At 45.2% G+C, this 14,665-nt stretch overlaps 36 non-coding genes and 9 pseudogenes across 36 annotated transcripts; all 45 read left to right on the top strand.

Annotated features, from left to right (window-relative positions):
• Window positions 1-10: 10 nt before the first annotated feature.
• Window positions 11-129, top strand: LOC145074695 (5S ribosomal RNA). Its single transcript, XR_013692013.1, has one exon. It is a non-coding gene; the product is annotated as a 5S ribosomal RNA (ribosomal RNA).
• A 234-nt stretch (window positions 130-363) lies between these two features.
• On the top strand, window positions 364-482 carry LOC145079937 (5S ribosomal RNA; annotated as a pseudogene).
• Window positions 483-600: 118 nt separating this feature from the next.
• LOC145073721 (5S ribosomal RNA) lies at window positions 601-719 on the top strand. The gene has a single exon (XR_013691517.1). It is a non-coding gene; the product is annotated as a 5S ribosomal RNA (ribosomal RNA).
• A 231-nt stretch (window positions 720-950) lies between these two features.
• On the top strand, window positions 951-1,069 carry LOC145076424 (5S ribosomal RNA). The gene has a single exon (XR_013692672.1). It is a non-coding gene; the product is annotated as a 5S ribosomal RNA (ribosomal RNA).
• Window positions 1,070-1,305: 236 nt separating this feature from the next.
• On the top strand, window positions 1,306-1,424 carry LOC145084950 (5S ribosomal RNA). Its single transcript, XR_013699371.1, has one exon. It is a non-coding gene; the product is annotated as a 5S ribosomal RNA (ribosomal RNA).
• Window positions 1,425-1,543: 119 nt separating this feature from the next.
• LOC145073729 (5S ribosomal RNA) lies at window positions 1,544-1,662 on the top strand. The gene has a single exon (XR_013691520.1). It is a non-coding gene; the product is annotated as a 5S ribosomal RNA (ribosomal RNA).
• A 236-nt stretch (window positions 1,663-1,898) lies between these two features.
• On the top strand, window positions 1,899-2,017 carry LOC145084920 (5S ribosomal RNA). Its single transcript, XR_013699343.1, has one exon. It is a non-coding gene; the product is annotated as a 5S ribosomal RNA (ribosomal RNA).
• A 119-nt stretch (window positions 2,018-2,136) lies between these two features.
• Window positions 2,137-2,255, top strand: LOC145073736 (5S ribosomal RNA). The gene has a single exon (XR_013691521.1). It is a non-coding gene; the product is annotated as a 5S ribosomal RNA (ribosomal RNA).
• A 231-nt stretch (window positions 2,256-2,486) lies between these two features.
• LOC145076428 (5S ribosomal RNA) lies at window positions 2,487-2,605 on the top strand. Its single transcript, XR_013692673.1, has one exon. It is a non-coding gene; the product is annotated as a 5S ribosomal RNA (ribosomal RNA).
• A 235-nt stretch (window positions 2,606-2,840) lies between these two features.
• On the top strand, window positions 2,841-2,959 carry LOC145084921 (5S ribosomal RNA). Its single transcript, XR_013699344.1, has one exon. It is a non-coding gene; the product is annotated as a 5S ribosomal RNA (ribosomal RNA).
• Window positions 2,960-3,192: 233 nt separating this feature from the next.
• LOC145079137 (5S ribosomal RNA) lies at window positions 3,193-3,311 on the top strand. Its single transcript, XR_013694660.1, has one exon. It is a non-coding gene; the product is annotated as a 5S ribosomal RNA (ribosomal RNA).
• Window positions 3,312-3,540: 229 nt separating this feature from the next.
• On the top strand, window positions 3,541-3,659 carry LOC145076313 (5S ribosomal RNA). The gene has a single exon (XR_013692648.1). It is a non-coding gene; the product is annotated as a 5S ribosomal RNA (ribosomal RNA).
• A 233-nt stretch (window positions 3,660-3,892) lies between these two features.
• On the top strand, window positions 3,893-4,011 carry LOC145079938 (5S ribosomal RNA; annotated as a pseudogene).
• A 118-nt stretch (window positions 4,012-4,129) lies between these two features.
• LOC145073744 (5S ribosomal RNA) lies at window positions 4,130-4,248 on the top strand. The gene has a single exon (XR_013691524.1). It is a non-coding gene; the product is annotated as a 5S ribosomal RNA (ribosomal RNA).
• A 231-nt stretch (window positions 4,249-4,479) lies between these two features.
• LOC145078699 (5S ribosomal RNA) lies at window positions 4,480-4,598 on the top strand. The gene has a single exon (XR_013694234.1). It is a non-coding gene; the product is annotated as a 5S ribosomal RNA (ribosomal RNA).
• A 237-nt stretch (window positions 4,599-4,835) lies between these two features.
• On the top strand, window positions 4,836-4,999 carry LOC145079380 (5S ribosomal RNA; annotated as a pseudogene).
• Window positions 5,000-5,224: 225 nt separating this feature from the next.
• Window positions 5,225-5,343, top strand: LOC145078700 (5S ribosomal RNA). Its single transcript, XR_013694235.1, has one exon. It is a non-coding gene; the product is annotated as a 5S ribosomal RNA (ribosomal RNA).
• Window positions 5,344-5,581: 238 nt separating this feature from the next.
• Window positions 5,582-5,700, top strand: LOC145085787 (5S ribosomal RNA). Its single transcript, XR_013700176.1, has one exon. It is a non-coding gene; the product is annotated as a 5S ribosomal RNA (ribosomal RNA).
• Window positions 5,701-5,925: 225 nt separating this feature from the next.
• LOC145085777 (5S ribosomal RNA) lies at window positions 5,926-6,044 on the top strand. Its single transcript, XR_013700167.1, has one exon. It is a non-coding gene; the product is annotated as a 5S ribosomal RNA (ribosomal RNA).
• Window positions 6,045-6,275: 231 nt separating this feature from the next.
• LOC145080301 (5S ribosomal RNA) lies at window positions 6,276-6,394 on the top strand (annotated as a pseudogene).
• A 117-nt stretch (window positions 6,395-6,511) lies between these two features.
• LOC145076871 (5S ribosomal RNA) lies at window positions 6,512-6,630 on the top strand. The gene has a single exon (XR_013692837.1). It is a non-coding gene; the product is annotated as a 5S ribosomal RNA (ribosomal RNA).
• Window positions 6,631-6,860: 230 nt separating this feature from the next.
• Window positions 6,861-6,979, top strand: LOC145076433 (5S ribosomal RNA). Its single transcript, XR_013692674.1, has one exon. It is a non-coding gene; the product is annotated as a 5S ribosomal RNA (ribosomal RNA).
• A 238-nt stretch (window positions 6,980-7,217) lies between these two features.
• LOC145085783 (5S ribosomal RNA) lies at window positions 7,218-7,336 on the top strand. The gene has a single exon (XR_013700172.1). It is a non-coding gene; the product is annotated as a 5S ribosomal RNA (ribosomal RNA).
• Window positions 7,337-7,560: 224 nt separating this feature from the next.
• Window positions 7,561-7,679, top strand: LOC145085499 (5S ribosomal RNA). The gene has a single exon (XR_013699897.1). It is a non-coding gene; the product is annotated as a 5S ribosomal RNA (ribosomal RNA).
• Window positions 7,680-7,910: 231 nt separating this feature from the next.
• LOC145080440 (5S ribosomal RNA) lies at window positions 7,911-8,029 on the top strand (annotated as a pseudogene).
• Window positions 8,030-8,146: 117 nt separating this feature from the next.
• Window positions 8,147-8,265, top strand: LOC145073752 (5S ribosomal RNA). The gene has a single exon (XR_013691528.1). It is a non-coding gene; the product is annotated as a 5S ribosomal RNA (ribosomal RNA).
• A 234-nt stretch (window positions 8,266-8,499) lies between these two features.
• Window positions 8,500-8,618, top strand: LOC145085357 (5S ribosomal RNA). Its single transcript, XR_013699759.1, has one exon. It is a non-coding gene; the product is annotated as a 5S ribosomal RNA (ribosomal RNA).
• A 234-nt stretch (window positions 8,619-8,852) lies between these two features.
• On the top strand, window positions 8,853-8,971 carry LOC145080235 (5S ribosomal RNA; annotated as a pseudogene).
• A 233-nt stretch (window positions 8,972-9,204) lies between these two features.
• On the top strand, window positions 9,205-9,323 carry LOC145085459 (5S ribosomal RNA). The gene has a single exon (XR_013699857.1). It is a non-coding gene; the product is annotated as a 5S ribosomal RNA (ribosomal RNA).
• Window positions 9,324-9,554: 231 nt separating this feature from the next.
• Window positions 9,555-9,673, top strand: LOC145078984 (5S ribosomal RNA). The gene has a single exon (XR_013694514.1). It is a non-coding gene; the product is annotated as a 5S ribosomal RNA (ribosomal RNA).
• A 118-nt stretch (window positions 9,674-9,791) lies between these two features.
• On the top strand, window positions 9,792-9,910 carry LOC145073761 (5S ribosomal RNA). Its single transcript, XR_013691530.1, has one exon. It is a non-coding gene; the product is annotated as a 5S ribosomal RNA (ribosomal RNA).
• Window positions 9,911-10,144: 234 nt separating this feature from the next.
• LOC145085358 (5S ribosomal RNA) lies at window positions 10,145-10,263 on the top strand. Its single transcript, XR_013699760.1, has one exon. It is a non-coding gene; the product is annotated as a 5S ribosomal RNA (ribosomal RNA).
• Window positions 10,264-10,497: 234 nt separating this feature from the next.
• On the top strand, window positions 10,498-10,616 carry LOC145080236 (5S ribosomal RNA; annotated as a pseudogene).
• A 233-nt stretch (window positions 10,617-10,849) lies between these two features.
• Window positions 10,850-10,968, top strand: LOC145085461 (5S ribosomal RNA). The gene has a single exon (XR_013699859.1). It is a non-coding gene; the product is annotated as a 5S ribosomal RNA (ribosomal RNA).
• Window positions 10,969-11,199: 231 nt separating this feature from the next.
• LOC145078985 (5S ribosomal RNA) lies at window positions 11,200-11,318 on the top strand. The gene has a single exon (XR_013694515.1). It is a non-coding gene; the product is annotated as a 5S ribosomal RNA (ribosomal RNA).
• A 118-nt stretch (window positions 11,319-11,436) lies between these two features.
• Window positions 11,437-11,555, top strand: LOC145073768 (5S ribosomal RNA). Its single transcript, XR_013691532.1, has one exon. It is a non-coding gene; the product is annotated as a 5S ribosomal RNA (ribosomal RNA).
• Window positions 11,556-11,786: 231 nt separating this feature from the next.
• Window positions 11,787-11,905, top strand: LOC145084997 (5S ribosomal RNA). Its single transcript, XR_013699415.1, has one exon. It is a non-coding gene; the product is annotated as a 5S ribosomal RNA (ribosomal RNA).
• Window positions 11,906-12,137: 232 nt separating this feature from the next.
• LOC145079625 (5S ribosomal RNA) lies at window positions 12,138-12,256 on the top strand (annotated as a pseudogene).
• Window positions 12,257-12,489: 233 nt separating this feature from the next.
• Window positions 12,490-12,608, top strand: LOC145084881 (5S ribosomal RNA). Its single transcript, XR_013699306.1, has one exon. It is a non-coding gene; the product is annotated as a 5S ribosomal RNA (ribosomal RNA).
• A 232-nt stretch (window positions 12,609-12,840) lies between these two features.
• Window positions 12,841-12,959, top strand: LOC145079478 (5S ribosomal RNA). Its single transcript, XR_013694990.1, has one exon. It is a non-coding gene; the product is annotated as a 5S ribosomal RNA (ribosomal RNA).
• Window positions 12,960-13,077: 118 nt separating this feature from the next.
• On the top strand, window positions 13,078-13,196 carry LOC145076877 (5S ribosomal RNA). Its single transcript, XR_013692842.1, has one exon. It is a non-coding gene; the product is annotated as a 5S ribosomal RNA (ribosomal RNA).
• Window positions 13,197-13,426: 230 nt separating this feature from the next.
• LOC145079202 (5S ribosomal RNA) lies at window positions 13,427-13,545 on the top strand. The gene has a single exon (XR_013694722.1). It is a non-coding gene; the product is annotated as a 5S ribosomal RNA (ribosomal RNA).
• Window positions 13,546-13,783: 238 nt separating this feature from the next.
• Window positions 13,784-13,902, top strand: LOC145085785 (5S ribosomal RNA). Its single transcript, XR_013700174.1, has one exon. It is a non-coding gene; the product is annotated as a 5S ribosomal RNA (ribosomal RNA).
• A 228-nt stretch (window positions 13,903-14,130) lies between these two features.
• Window positions 14,131-14,249, top strand: LOC145076545 (5S ribosomal RNA). The gene has a single exon (XR_013692706.1). It is a non-coding gene; the product is annotated as a 5S ribosomal RNA (ribosomal RNA).
• Window positions 14,250-14,479: 230 nt separating this feature from the next.
• Window positions 14,480-14,598, top strand: LOC145079632 (5S ribosomal RNA; annotated as a pseudogene).
• Window positions 14,599-14,665: the final 67 nt, after the last annotated feature.

The raw sequence follows: 14,665 nt of genomic DNA on the forward strand, positions 1-14,665 counted from the left end.
ATATTATTTTGGGTGTGATCATAACAGCACTAATGCACCGGATCCCATCTGAACTCTGCAGTTAAGCGTGCTTGGGCGAGAGTAGTACTAGGATGGGTGACCCCCTGGTAAGTCCTCGTGTTGCACCCCCTTTTTCGTTGTCCGTTTGCGTTTTTTTTTTCCATTTTACGTGCGGTTTTTAGGTTTTTTTTTCCTTTCTTTCTTGCTATTTCTATGCTCGGGTTCCCTCCGGTTCATGGTTCATTGTTTTCATATTTTTGGAACGGAGTCGATCGGTCACTTGGGTCCCACGCCCCGCGTACCAAAACAAAGTAGGCTCTGCGTCTTGTAACACATAAAAGAAATAAACATGGATAGTATTTTGTGTGCTATTATACTAGCACTAATGCACCGAATCCCATCAGAACTTAACAGTTAAGCGTGCTTGGGCGAGAGGAGTACAAGGATGGGTGACCCCATGGGAAGTGCTCGTGTTGCACCCTCTTTTTCGTTGTCCGTTTGCATTTTTTTTAACATTTTACGTGCGGTTTTTTGGTTTTTTTTCCTTTCTTTCTGGCTATTTCTATGCTCGGGTGCCTTCCGGTTCATGGTTATTATTTTGGGTGTGATCATAACAGCACTAATGCACCGGATCCCATCAGAACTCCGCAGTTAAGCGTGCTTGGGCGAGAGTAGTACTTGGATTGGTGACCCCCTGGGAAGTCCTCGTGTTGCACCCTCTTTTTCGTTCTCCGTTTGCATTTTTTTTTAAAGTTTACATGTTGTTTTTTGGTTTTTTTCCTTTCTTTCTGGCTATTTCTATGCTCGTGTGCCTTCCGGTTTATGGTTGATGGTTTTCGTATTTTTGGAACGGAGCCGATCGGTCACGTGGATCCCACGCCCCGCGTACAAAGACAAAGGAGATTATGCGTCTTGTAACACATAAAAGCAATAAACATGGATATTATTTTGGGTGTGATCGTAACAGCACTAATGCACCGGATCCCATCAGAACTCCGCAGTTAAGCGTGCTTGGGCGAGAGTAGTACTTGGATTGGTGACCCCCTGGGAAGTCCTCGTGTTGCACCCTCCTTTTTCGTTGTCCGTTTGCGTTGTTTTTTTTTACATTTTACGTGCGGTGTTTTGGTTTTTTTTCCATTGTTTCTTGCTATTTCTATGCTCGGGTGCCCTCCGGTTCATGGTTGATGGTTTTCGTATTTTTGGAACGGAGCCGATCAGTCACGTAGGTCCCACGCCCCGCGTACCAAAACAAAGGAGGTTCTGCGTCTGGTAACACATAAAAGCAATAAACATGGATAGTATTTCGGGTGCGATCATACCAGCACTAATACACCGGATCCCATCAGAACTCCGCAGTTAAGCGTGCTTGGGCGAGAGTAGTACTAGGATTGGTGACCCCCTGGGAAGTCCTCGTGTTGCACCCCCTTTTTAGTTTGTCCGTTTGCATTTTTTTTAACATTTTACGTGCGGTTTTTTGGTTTTTTTTCCCTTCTTTCTGGCTATTTCTATGCTCGGGTGCCTTCCGGTTCATGGTTATTATTTTGGGTGTGATCATAACAGCACTAATGCACCGGATCCCATCAGAACTCCGCAGTTAAGCGTGCTTGGGCGAGAGTAGTACTTGGATTGGTGACCCCCTGGGAAGTCCTCGTGTTGCACCCTCCTTTTTCGTTGTCCGTTTGCGTTGTTTTTTTTTACATTTTACGTACGGTGTTTTGGTTTTTTTTCCATTCTTTCTTGCTATTTCTATGCTCGGGTGCCCTCCGGTTCATGGTTGATGGTTTTCGTATTTTTGGAACGGAGCCGATTAGTCACGTAGGTCCCACGCCCCGCGTACCAAAACAAAGGAGGTTCTGCGTCTGGTAACACATAAAAGCAATAAACATGGATAGTATTTCGGGTGCGATCATACCAGCACTAATGCACCGGATCCCATCAGAACTCCGCAGTTAAGCGTGCTTGGGCGAGAGTAGTACTAGGATTGGTGACCCCCTGGGAAGTCCTCGTGTTGCACCCCCTTTTTAGTTTGTCCGTTTGCATTTTTTTTAACATTTTACGTGCGGTTTTTTGGTTTTTTTTCCCTTCTTTCTGGCTATTTCTATGCTCGGGTGCCTTCCGGTTCATGGTTATTATTTTGGGTGTGATCATAACAGCACTAATGCACCGGATCCCATCAGAACTCCGCAGTTAAGCGTGCTTGGGCGAGAGTAGTACTTGGATTGGTGACCCCCTGGGAAGTCCTCGTGTTGCACCCTCTTTTTCGTTCTCCGTTTGCATTTTTTTTTACATTTTACATGTTGTTTTTTGGTTTTTTTCCTTTCTTTCTGGCTATTTCTATGCTCGTGTGCCTTCCGGTTTATGGTTGATGGTTTTCGTATTTTTGGAACGGAGCCGATCGGTCACGTGGATCCCACGCCCCGCGTACAAAGACAAAGGAGATTATGCGTCTTGTAATACATAAAAGCAATAAAAATGGATATTATTTTGGGTGTGATCGTAACAGCACTAATGCACCGGATCCCATCAGAACTCCGCAGTTAAGCGTGCTTGGGCGAGAGTAGTACTTGGATTGGTGACCCCCTGGGAAGTCCTCGTGTTGCACCCTCCTTTTTCGTTGTCCGTTTGCGTTGTTTTTTTTACATTTTACGTGCGGTTTTTTGGTTTTTTTTCCATTCTTTCTTGCTATTTCTATGCTCGGGTGCCCTCCGGTTCATGGTTGATGGTTTTCGTATTTTTGGAACGGAGCCGATCAGTCACGTAGGTCCCACGCCCCGCGTACCAAAACAAAGGAGGTTCTGCGTCTGGTAACACATAAAAGCAATAAACATGGATAGTATTTCGGGTGCGATCATACCAGCACTAATGCACCGGATCCCATCAGAACTCCGCAGTTAAGCGTGCTTGGGCGAGAGTAGTACTAGGATTGGTGACCCCCTGGGAAGTCCTCGTGTTGCACCCCCTTTTTAGTTTGTCCGTTTGCATTTTTTTTTACATTTTACGTGCGGTTTTTTGGTTTTTTTTCCTTTCTTTCTTGCTATTTCTATGCTCGGGTGCCCTCCGGTAAATGGTTCATGGTTTTCGTATTTTTGGAACGGAGCCGATCAGTCACATGGGTCCCACGCCCCGCGTACCAAAACAAATAAGGTTCTGCGTCTTGTAACACATAAAAGCAATAAACATGGAGAGTATTTCGTGTGCGATCATACCAGCACTAATGCACCGAATCCCATCAGAACTCCGCAGTTAAGCGTGCTTGGGCAAGAGTAGTACAAGGATGGGTGACACCCTGGGAAGTGCTCGTGTTGCACCCTCTTTTTCGTTGAGCGTTTGCATTTTTTTTTTACATTTTACGTGCTGTTTTTTTTTTTTCCTTTCTTTCTGGCTATTTCTATGCTCGGGTGCCTTCCGGTTTATGGTTGATGGTTTTCGTATTTTTGGAACGGAGCCGATCGGTCACGTGGATCCCACGCCTCGCGTACAAAAACAAAGGAGATTCTGCATCTTGTAACACATAAAAGCAATAAACAAGGATATTATTTTGGGTGTGATCATAACAGCACTAATGCACCGGATCCCATCAGAACTCCGCAGTTAAGCTTGCTTGGGCGAGAGTAGTACTAGGATGGGTGACCCCCTGGTAAGTCCTCGTGTTGCACCCCCTTTTTCGTTGACCGTTTGCGTTTTTTTTTTCCATTTTACGTGCGGTTTTTAGGTTTTTTTTCCTTTCTTTCTTGCTATTTCTATGCTCGGGTTCCCTCCGGTTCATGGTTCATTGTTTTCATATTTTTGGAACGGAGTCGATCGGTCACTTGGGCCCCACGCCCCGCGTACCAAAACAAAGTAGGTTGTGCGTCTTGTAACACATAAAAGAAATAAACATGAATAGTATTTTGTGTGCTATTATACTAGCACTAATGCACCGAATCCCATCAGAACTTAACAGTTAAGCGTGCTTGGGCGAGAGGAGTACAAGGATGGGTGACCCCATGGGAAGTGCTCGTGTTGCACCCTCTTTTTCGTTGTCCGTTTGCATTTTTTTTAACATTTTACGTGCGGTTTTTAGGTTTTTTTTCCTTTCTTTCTGGCTATTTCTATGCTCGGGTGCCTTCCGGTTCATGGTTATTATTTTGGGTGTGATCATAACAGCACTAATGCACCGGATCCCATCAGAACTCCGCAGTTAAGCGTGCTTGGGCGAGAGTAGTACTTGGATTGGTGACCCCCTGGGAAGTCCTCGTGTTGCACCCTCTTTTTCGTTCTCCGTTTGCATTTTTTTTTACATTTTACATGTTGTTTTTTGGTTTTTTTCCTTTCTTTCTGGCTATTTCTATGCTCGTGTGCCTTCCGGTTTATGGTTGATGGTTTTCGTATTTTTGGAACGGAGCCGATCGGTCACGTGGATCCCACGCCCCGCGTACAAAGACAAAGGAGATTATGCGTCTTGTAACACATAAAAGCAATAAACATGGATATTATTTTGGGTGTGATCGTAACAGCACTAATGCATCGGATCCCATCAGAACTCCGCAGTTAAGCGTGCTTGGGCGAGAGTAGTACTTGGATTGGTGACCCCCTGGGAAGTCCTCGTGTTGCACCCTCCTTTTTCGTTGTCCGTTTGCGTTGTTTTTTATTACATTTTACGTGCGGTTTTTTGGTTTTTTTTTCTATTCTTTCTTGCTATTTCTATGCTCGGGTGCCCTCCGGTTCATGGTTGATGGTTTTCGTATTTTTGGAACGGAGCCGATCAGTCACGTAGGTCCCACGCCCCGCGTACCAAAACAAAGGAGGTTCTGCGTCTGGTAACACATAAAAGCAATAAACATGGATAGTATTTCGGGTGCGATCATACCAGCACTAATGCACCGGATCCCATCAGAACTCCGCAGTTAAGCGTGCTTGGGCGAGAGTAGTACAAGGATAGAACTCCGCAGTTAAGCGTGCTTGGGCGAGAGTAGTACAAGGATGGGTGACACCCTGGGAAGTGCTCGTGTTGCACCCTCTTTTTCGTTGTGCGTTTGCATTTTTTTTTACATTTTACGCGCTGTTTTTTTTTCCTTTCTTTCTGGCTATTTCTATGCTCGGGTGCCTTCCGGTTTATGGTTGATGGTTTTCGTATTTTTGGAACGGAGCCGATCGGTCACGTGGATCCCACGCCCCGCGTACAAAAACAAAGGAGATTCTGCATCTTGTAACACATAAAAGCAATAAACATGGATATTATTTTGGGTGTGATCGTAACAGCACTAATGCATCGGATCCCATCAGAACTCCGCAGTTAAGCGTGCTTGGGCGAGAGTAGTACTTGGATTGGTGACCCCCTGGGAAGTCCTCGTGTTGCACCCTCCTTTTTCGTTGTCCGTTTGCGTTGTTTTTTATTACATTTTACGTGCGGTTTTTTGGTTTTTTTTTTCCATTCTTTCTTGCTATTTCTATGCTCGGGTGCCTTCCGGTTCATGGTTGATGGTTTTCGTATTTTTGGAACGGAGCCGATCAGTCACGTAGGTCCCACGCCCCGCGTACCAAAACAAAGGAGGTTCTGCGTCTGGTAACACATAAAAGCAATAAACATGGATAGTATTTCGAGTGCGATCATACCAGCACTAATGCACCGGATCCCATCAGAACTCCGCAGTTAAGCGTGCTTGGGCGAGAGTAGTACAAGGATGGGTGACACCCTGTGAAGTGCTCGTGTTGCACCCTCTTTTTCGTTGTGCGTTTGCATTTTTTTTTACATTTTACGCGCTGTTTTTTTTTCCTTTCTTTCTGGCTATTTCTATGCTCGGGTGCCTTCCGGTTTATGGTTGATGGTTTTCGTATTTTTGGAACGGAGCCGATCGGTAACGTGGATCCCACGCCCCGCGTACAAAAACAAAGGAGATTCTGCATCTTGTAACACATAAAAGCAATAAACATGGATATTATTTTGGGTGTGATCATAACAGCACTAATGCACCGGATCCCATCAGAACTCCGCAGTTAAGCGTGCTTGGGCGAGAGTAGTACTAGGATGGGTGACCCCCTGGTAAGTCCTCGTGTTGCACCCCCTTTTTCGTTGTCCGTTTGCGTTTTTTTTCCATTTTACGTGCGGTTTTTAGGTTTTTTTTCCTTTCTTTCTTGCTATTTCTATGCTCGGGTTCCCTCCGGTTCATGGTTCATTGTTTTCATATTTTTGGAACGGAGTCGATCGGTCACTTGGGTCCCACGCCCCGCGTACCAAAACAAAGTAGGCTCTGCGTCTTGTAACACATAAAAGAAATAAACATGGATAGTATTTTGTGTGCTATTATACTAGCACTAATGCACCGAATCCCATCAGAACTTAACACTTAAGCGTGCTTGGGCGAGAGGAGTACAAGGATGGGTGACCCCCTGGGAAGTGCTCGTGTTGCACCCTCTTTTTCGTTGTCCGTTTGCATTTTTTTAACATTTCACGTGCGGTTTTTTGGTTTTTTTTCCTTTCTTTCTGGCTATTTCTATGCTCGGGTGCCTTCCGGTTCATGGTTATTATTTTGGGTGTGATCATAACAGCACTAATGCACCGGATCCCATCAGAACTCCGCAGTTAAGCATGCTTGGGCGAGAGTAGTACTTGGATTGGTGACCCCCTGGGAAGTCCTCGTGTTGCACCCTCTTTTTCGTTCTCCGTTTGCATTTTTTTTACATTTTACATGTTGTTTTTTGGTTTTTTTCCTTTCTTTCTGGCTATTTCTATGCTCGTGTGCCTTCCGGTTTATGGTTGATGGTTTTCGTATTTTTGGAACGGAGCCGATCGGTCACGTGGATCCCACGCCCCGCGTACAAAGACAAAGGAGATTATGCGTCTTGTAACACATAAAAGCAATAAACATGGATATTATTTTGGGTGTGATCGTAACAGCACTAATGCACCGGATCCCATCAGAACTCCGCAGTTAAGCGTGCTTGGGCGAGAGTAGTACTTGGATTGGTGACCCCCTGGGAAGTCCTCGTGTTGCACCCTCCTTTTTCGTTGTCCGCTTGCGTTGTTTTTTATTACATTTTACGTGCGGTTTTTTGGTTTTTTTTTTCCATTCTTTCTTGCTATTTCTATGCTCGGGTGCCCTCCGGTTCATGGTTGATGGTTTTCGTATTTTTGGAACAGAGCCGATCAGTCACGTAGGTCCCACGCCCCGCGTACCAAAACAAAGGAGGTTCTGCGTCTGGTAACACATAAAAGCAATAAACATGGATAGTATTTCGGGTGCGATCATACCAGCACTAATGCACCGGATCCCATCAGAACTCCGCAGTTAAGCGTGCTTGGGCGAGAGTAGTACAAGGATGGGTGACACCCTGGGAAGTGCTCGTGTTGCACCCTCTTTTTCGTTGTGCGTTTGCATTTTTTTTTACATTTTCGCGCTGTTTTTTTTTCCTTTCTTTCTGGCTATTTCTATGCTCGGGTGCCTTCCGGTTTATGGTTGATGGTTTTCGTATTTTTGGAACGGAACCGATCGGTCACGTGGATCCCACGCCCCGCGTACAAAAACAAAGGAGATTCTGCATCTTGTAACACATAAAAGCAATAAACATGGATATTATTTTGGGTGTGATCATAACAGCACTAATGCACCGGATCCCATCAGAACTCCGAAGTTAAGCGTGCTTGGGCGAGAGTAGTACTAGGATGGGTGACCCCCTGGTAAGTCCTCGTGTTGCACCCCCTTTTTCGTTGTCCGTTTGCGTTTTTTTTCCATTTTACGTGCGGTTTTTAGGTTTTTTTTCCTTTCTTTCTTGCTATTTCTATGCTCGGGTTCCCTCCGGTTCATGGTTCATTGTTTTCATATTTTTGGAACGGAGTCGATCGGTCACTTGGGTCCCACGCCCCGCGTACCAAAACAAAGTAGGCTCTGCGTCTTGTAACACATAAAAGAAATAAACATGGATAGTATTTTGTGTGCTATTATACTAGCACTAATGCACCGAATCCCATTAGAGCTTAACACTTAAGCGTGCTTGGGCGAGAGGAGTACAAGGATGGGTGACCCCCTGGGAAGTGCTCGTGTTGCACCCTCTTTTTCGTTGTCCGTTTGCATTTTTTTAACATTTCACGTGCGGCTTTTTGGTTTTTTTTCCTTTCTTTCTGGCTATTTCTATGCTCGGGTGCCTTCCGGTTCATGGTTATTTTTTTGGGTGTGATCATAACAGCACTAATGCACCGGATCCCATCAGAACTCCGCAGTTAAGCGTGCTTGGGCGAGAGTAGTACTTGGATTGGTGACCCCCTGGGAAGTCCTCGTGTTGCACCCTCTTTTTCGTTCTCCGTTTGCATTTTTTTTTTTACATTTTACATGTTGTTTTTTGGTTTTTTTTCCTTTCTTTCTGGCTATTTCTATGCTCGTGTGCCTTCCGGTTTATGGTTGATGGTTTTCGTATTTTTCGAACGGAGCCGATCGGTCACGTGGATCCCACGCCCCGCGTACCAAAACAAAGGAGGTTCTGCGTCTGGTAACACATAAAAGCAATAAACATGGATAGTATTTCGGGTGCGATAATACCAGCACTAATGCACCGGATCCCATCAGAACTCTGCAGTTAAGCGTGCTTAGGCGAGAGTAGTACTAGGATGGGTGACCCCCTGGGAAGTCCTCGTGTTGCACCCCCTTTTTCGTTGTCCGTTTGCGTTTTTTTTTTTTCGTTTTACGTGCGGCTTTTAAGTTTTTTTTCCTTTCTTTCTTGCTATTTCTATGCTCGGGTTCCCTCCGGTTCATGGTTCATGGTTTTCGTATTTTTGGAACGGAACCGATCGGTCACTTGGGTCCCACGCCCCGCGTACCAAAACAAAGTAGGATCTGCGTCTTGTAACACATAAAAGCAATAAAGATGGATAGTATTTCGTGTGCTATCATACCATCACTAATGCACCGAATCCTATCAGAACTTCGCAGTTAAGCGTGCTTGGGCGAGAGTAGTACAAGGATGGATGACCCCCTGGGAAGTGCTCGTGTTGAACCCTCTTTTTCGTTGTCCGTTTGCATTTTTTTTTAACATTTTACGTGCGGTTTTTTGGTTTTTTTTCCTATCTTTCTGGCTATTTCTATGCTCGGGTTCCTTCCGGTTTATGGTTGATGGTTTTCGTATTTTTGGAACGGAGCCGATCGGTCACGTGGATCCCACGCCCCGCGTACAAAAACAAAGGAGATTGTGCATCTTGTAACACATAAAAGCAATAAACATGGATATTATTTTGGGTGTGATCATAACAGCACTAATGCACCGGATCCCATCAGAACTCCGCAGTTAAGCGTGCTTGGGCAAGAGTAGTACTAGGATGGGTGACCCCCTGGGAAGTCCTCGTGTTGCACCCCCTTTTTCGTTGTCCGTTTGCGTTTTTTTTTCCATTTTATGTGCGGTTTTTAGGTTTTTTTCCTTTCTTTCTTGCTATTTCTATGCTCGGGTTCCCTCCGGTTCATGGTTCATGGTTTTCGTATTTTTGGAACGGAGCCGATCGGTCACTTGGGTCCCACGCCCCGCGTACCAAAACAAAGTAGGCTTTGCGTCTTGTAACACATAAAAGAAATAAACATGGATAGTATTCCGTGTGCTATCATACCAGCACTAATGCACCGAATCCCATCAGAACTTCACAGTCAAGCGTGCTTGGGCGAGATGAGTACAAGGATGGGTGACCCCCTGGGAAGTGCTCGTGTTGCACCCTCTTTTTCGTTGTCCGTTTGCATTTTTTTTAACATTTTACGTGCGGTTTTTTGGTTTTTTTTCCATTCTTTCTGGCTATTTCTATGCTCGGGTGCCTTCCGGTTCATGGTTATTATTTTGGGTGTGATCATAACAGCACTAATGCACCGGATCCCATCAGAACTCCGCAGTTAAGCGTGCTTGGGCGAGAGTAGTACTTGGATTGGTGACCCCCTGGGAAGTCCTCGTGTTGCACCCTCTTTTTCGTTCTCCGTTTGCATTTTTTTTTTTACATTTTACATGTTGTTTTTTGGTTTTTTTTCCTTTCTTTCTGGCTATTTCTATGCTCGTGTGCCTTCCGGTTTATGGTTGATGGTTTTCGTATTTTTCGAACGGAGCCGATCGGTCACGTGGATCCCACGCCCCGCGTACCAAAACAAAGGAGGTTCTGCGTCTGGTAACACATAAAAGCAATAAACATGGATAGTATTTCGGGTGCGATAATACCAGCACTAATGCACCGGATCCCATCAGAACTCTGCAGTTAAGCGTGCTTAGGCGAGAGTAGTACTAGGATGGGTGACCCCCTGGGAAGTCCTCGTGTTGCACCCCCTTTTTCGTTGTCCGTTTGCGTTTTTTTTTTTCGTTTTACGTGCGGCTTTTAAGTTTTTTTTTCCTTTCTTTCTTGCTATTTCTATGCTCGGGTTCCCTCCGGTTCATGGTTCATGGTTTTCGTATTTTTGGAACGGAACCGATCGGTCACTTGGGTCCCACGCCCCGCGTACCAAAACAAAGTAGGATCTGCGTCTTGTAACACATAAAAGCAATAAAGATGGATAGTATTTCGTGTGCTATCATACCATCACTAATGCACCGAATCCTATCAGAACTTCGCAGTTAAGCGTGCTTGGGCGAGAGTAGTACAAGGATGGATGACCCCCTGGGAAGTGCTCGTGTTGAACCCTCTTTTTCGTTGTCCGTTTGCATTTTTTTTTAACATTTTACGTGCGGTTTTTTGGTTTTTTTTCCTATCTTTCTGGCTATTTCTATGCTCGGGTTCCTTCCGGTTTATGGTTGATGGTTTTCGTATTTTTGGAACGGAGCCGATCGGTCACGTGGATCCCACGCCCCGCGTACAAAAACAAAGGAGATTGTGCATCTTGTAACACATAAAAGCAATAAACATGGATATTATTTTGGGTGTGATCATAACAGCACTAATGCACCGGATCCCATCAGAACTCCGCAGTTAAGCGTGCTTGGGCAAGAGTAGTACTAGGATGGGTGACCCCCTGGGAAGTCCTCGTGTTGCACCCCCTTTTTCGTTGTCCGTTTGCGTTTTTTTTTCCATTTTATGTGCGGTTTTTAGGTTTTTTTCCTTTCTTTCTTGCTATTTCTATGCTCGGGTTCCCTCCGGTTCATGGTTCATGGTTTTCGTATTTTTGGAACGGAGCCGATCGGTCACTTGGGTCCCACGCCCCGCGTACCAAAACAAAGTAGGCTTTGCGTCTTGTAACACATAAAAGAAATAAACATGGATAGTATTCCGTGTGCTATCATACCAGCACTAATGCACCGAATCCCATCAGAACTTCACAGTCAAGCGTGCTTGGGCGAGATGAGTACAAGGATGGGTGACCCCCTGGGAAGTGCTCGTGTTGCACCCTCTTTTTCGTTGTCCGTTTGCATTTTTTTTAACATTTTACGTGCGGTTTTTTGGTTTTTTTTCCTTTCTTTCTGGCTATTTCTATGCTCGGGTGCCTTCCGGTTCATGGTTATTATTTTGGGTGTGATCATAACAGCACTAATGCACCGGATCCCATCAGAACTCCGCAGTTAAGCGTGCTTGGGCGAGAGTAGTACTTGGATTGGTGACCCCCTGGGAAGTCCTCGTGTTGCACCCTCTTTTTCGTTCTCCGTTTGCATTTTTTTTTACATTTTACATGTTGTTTTTTGGTTTTTTTCCTTTCTTTCTGGCTATTTCTATGCTCATGTGCCTTCCGGTTTATGGTTGATGGTTTTCGTATTTTTGGAACGGAGCCGATCGGTCACGTGGATCCCACGCCCCGCGTACCAAAACAAAGGAGGTTCTGCGTCTGGTAACACATAAAAGCAATAAACATGGATAGTATTTCGGGTGCGATAATACCAGCACTAATGCACCGGATCCCATCAGAACTCCGCAGTTAAGCGTGCTTAGGCGAGAGTAGTACTAGGATGGGTGACCCCCTGGGAAGTCCTCGTGTTGCACCCCCTTTTTCGTTGTCCGTTTGCGTTTTTTTTTCCGTTTTACGTGCGGCTTTTAAGTTTTTTTTCCTTTCTTTCTTGCTATTTCTATGCTCGGGTTCCCTCCGGTTCATGGTTCATGGTTTTCGTATTTTTGGAACGGAACCGATCGGTCACTTGGGTCCCACGCCCCGCGTACCAAAACAAAGTAGGATCTGCGTCTTGTAACACATAAAAGCAATAAAGATGGATAGTATTTCGTGTGCTATCATACCATCACTAATGCACCGAATCCCATCAGAACTTCGCAGTTAAGCGTGCTTGGGCGAGAGTAGTACAAGGATGGATGACCCCCTGGGAAGTGCTCGTGTTGAACCCTCTTTTTCGTTGTCCGTTTGCATTTTTTTTTAACATTTTACGTGCGGTTTTTTGGTTTTTTTTCCTTTCTTTCTGGCTATTTCTATGCTCGGGTGCCTTCCGGTTTATGGTTGATGGTTTTCGTATTTTTGGAACGGAGCCGATCGGTCACGTGGATCCCACGCCCCGCGTACAAAAACAAAGGAGATTCTGCATCTTGTAACACATAAAAGCAATAAACATGGATATTATTTTGGGTGTGACCATAACAGCACTAATGCACCGGATCCCATCAGAACTCCGCAGTTAAGCGTGCTTGGGCGAGAGTAGTACTAGGATGGGTGACCCCCTGGGAAGTCCTCGTGTTGCACCCCCTTTTTCGTTGTCCGTTTGCGTTTTTTTTTCTATTTTACGTGCGATTTTAGGTTTTTTTTTCCTTTCTTTCTTGCTATTTCTATGCTCGGGTTCCCTCCGGTACATGGTTCATGGTTTTCGTATTTTTGGAACGGAGCCGATCGGTCACTTGGGTCCCACGCCTCGCGTACCAAAACAAAGTAGGCTTTGCGTCTTGTAACACATAAAAGAAATAAACATGGATAGTATTTCGTGTGCTATCATACCAGCAGTAATGCACCGAATCCCATCAGAACTTCACAGTCAAGCGTGCTTGGGCGAGATGAGTACAAGGATGGGTGACCCCCTGGGAAGTGCTCGTGTTGCACCCTCTTTTTCGTTGTCCGTTTGCATTTTTTTTAACATTTTACGTGCGGTTTTTTGGTTTTTTTTCCTTTCTTTCTGGCTATTTCTATGCTCGGGTGCCTTCCGGTTCATGGTTATTATTTTGGGTGTGATCATAACAGCACTAATGCACCGGATCCCATCAGAACTCCGCAGTTAAGCATGCTTGGGCGAGAGTAGTACTTGGATTGGTGACCCCCTGGGAAGTCCTCGTGTTGCACCCTCTTTTTCGTTCTCCGTTTGCATTTTTTTTACATTTTACATGTTGTTTTTTGGTTTATTTCCTTTCTTTCTGGCTATTTCTATGCTCGTGTGCCTTCCGGTTTATGGTTGATGGTTTTCGTATTTTTGGAACGGAGCCGATCGGTCACGTGGATCCCACGCCCCGCGTACAAAGACAAAGGAGATTATGCGTCTTGTAACACATAAAAGCAATAAACATGGATATTATTTTGGGTGTGATCGTAACAGCACTAATGCACCGGATCCCATCAGAACTCCGCAGTTAAGCGTGCTTGGGCGAGAGTAGAACTTGGATTGGTGACCCCCTGGGAAGTCCTCGTGTTGCACCCTCCTTTTTCGTTGTCCGTTTGCGTTGTTTTTTTTTACATTTTACGTGCGGTTTTTTGGTTTTTTTTTTCCATTCTTTCTTGCTATTTCTATGCTCGGGTGCCCTCCGGTTCATGGTTGATGGTTTTCGTATTTTTGGAACGGAGCCGATCAGTCACGTAGGTCCCACGCCCCGCGTACCAAAACAAAGGAGGTTCTGCGTTTGGTAACTCATAAAAGCAATAAACATGGATAGTATTTCGGGTGCGATCATACCAGCACTAATGCACCGGATCCCATCAGAACTCCGCAGTTAAGCGTGCTTGGGCGAGAGTAGTACAAGGATGGGTGACACCCTGGGAAGTGCTCGTGTTGCACCCTCTTTTTCGTTGTGCGTTTGCATTTTTTTTTTACATTTTACGTGCTGTTTTTTTTTTTCCTTTCTTTCTGGCTATTTCTATGCTCGGGTGCCTTCCGGTTTATGGTTGATGGTTTTCGTATTTTTGGAACGGAGCCGATCAGTCACGTGGATCCCACGCCCCGCGTACAAAAACAAAGGAGATTCTGCATCTTGTAACACATAAAAGCAATAAACATGGATATTATTTTGGGTGTGATCATAACAGCACTAATGCACCGGATCCCATCAGAACTCCGCAGTTAAGCGTGCTTGGGCGAGAGCAGTACTAGGATGGGTGACCCCCTGGTAAGTCCTCGTGTTGCAACCCCTTTTTCGTTGTCCGTTTGCGTTTTTTTCCATTTTACGTGCGGTTTTTAGGTTTTTTTTCCTTTCTTTCTTGCTATTTCTATGCTCGGGTTCCCTCCAGTTCATGGTTCATTGTTTTCATATTTTTGGAACGGAGTCGATCGGTCACTTGGGTCCCACGCCCCGCGTACCAAAACAAAGTAGGCTCTGCGTCTTGTAACACATAAAAGAAATAAACATGGATAGTATTTTGTGTGCTATTATACTAGCACTAATGCACCGAATCCCATCAGAACTTAACAGTTAAGCGTGCTTGGGCGAGAGGAGTACAAGGATGGGTGACCCCCTGGGAAGTGCTCGTGTTGCACCCTCTTTTTCGTTGTCCGTTTGCATTTTTTTAACATTTTACGTGCGGTTTTTTGGTTTTTTTTCCTTTCT

This window comes from Lactuca serriola, chromosome 1 (genome assembly GCF_051521515.1).
Source record: "Lactuca serriola cultivar US96UC23 chromosome 1, Lser_US96UC23_V15, whole genome shotgun sequence".
NCBI lineage: Eukaryota > Viridiplantae > Streptophyta > Magnoliopsida > Asterales > Asteraceae > Lactuca > Lactuca serriola.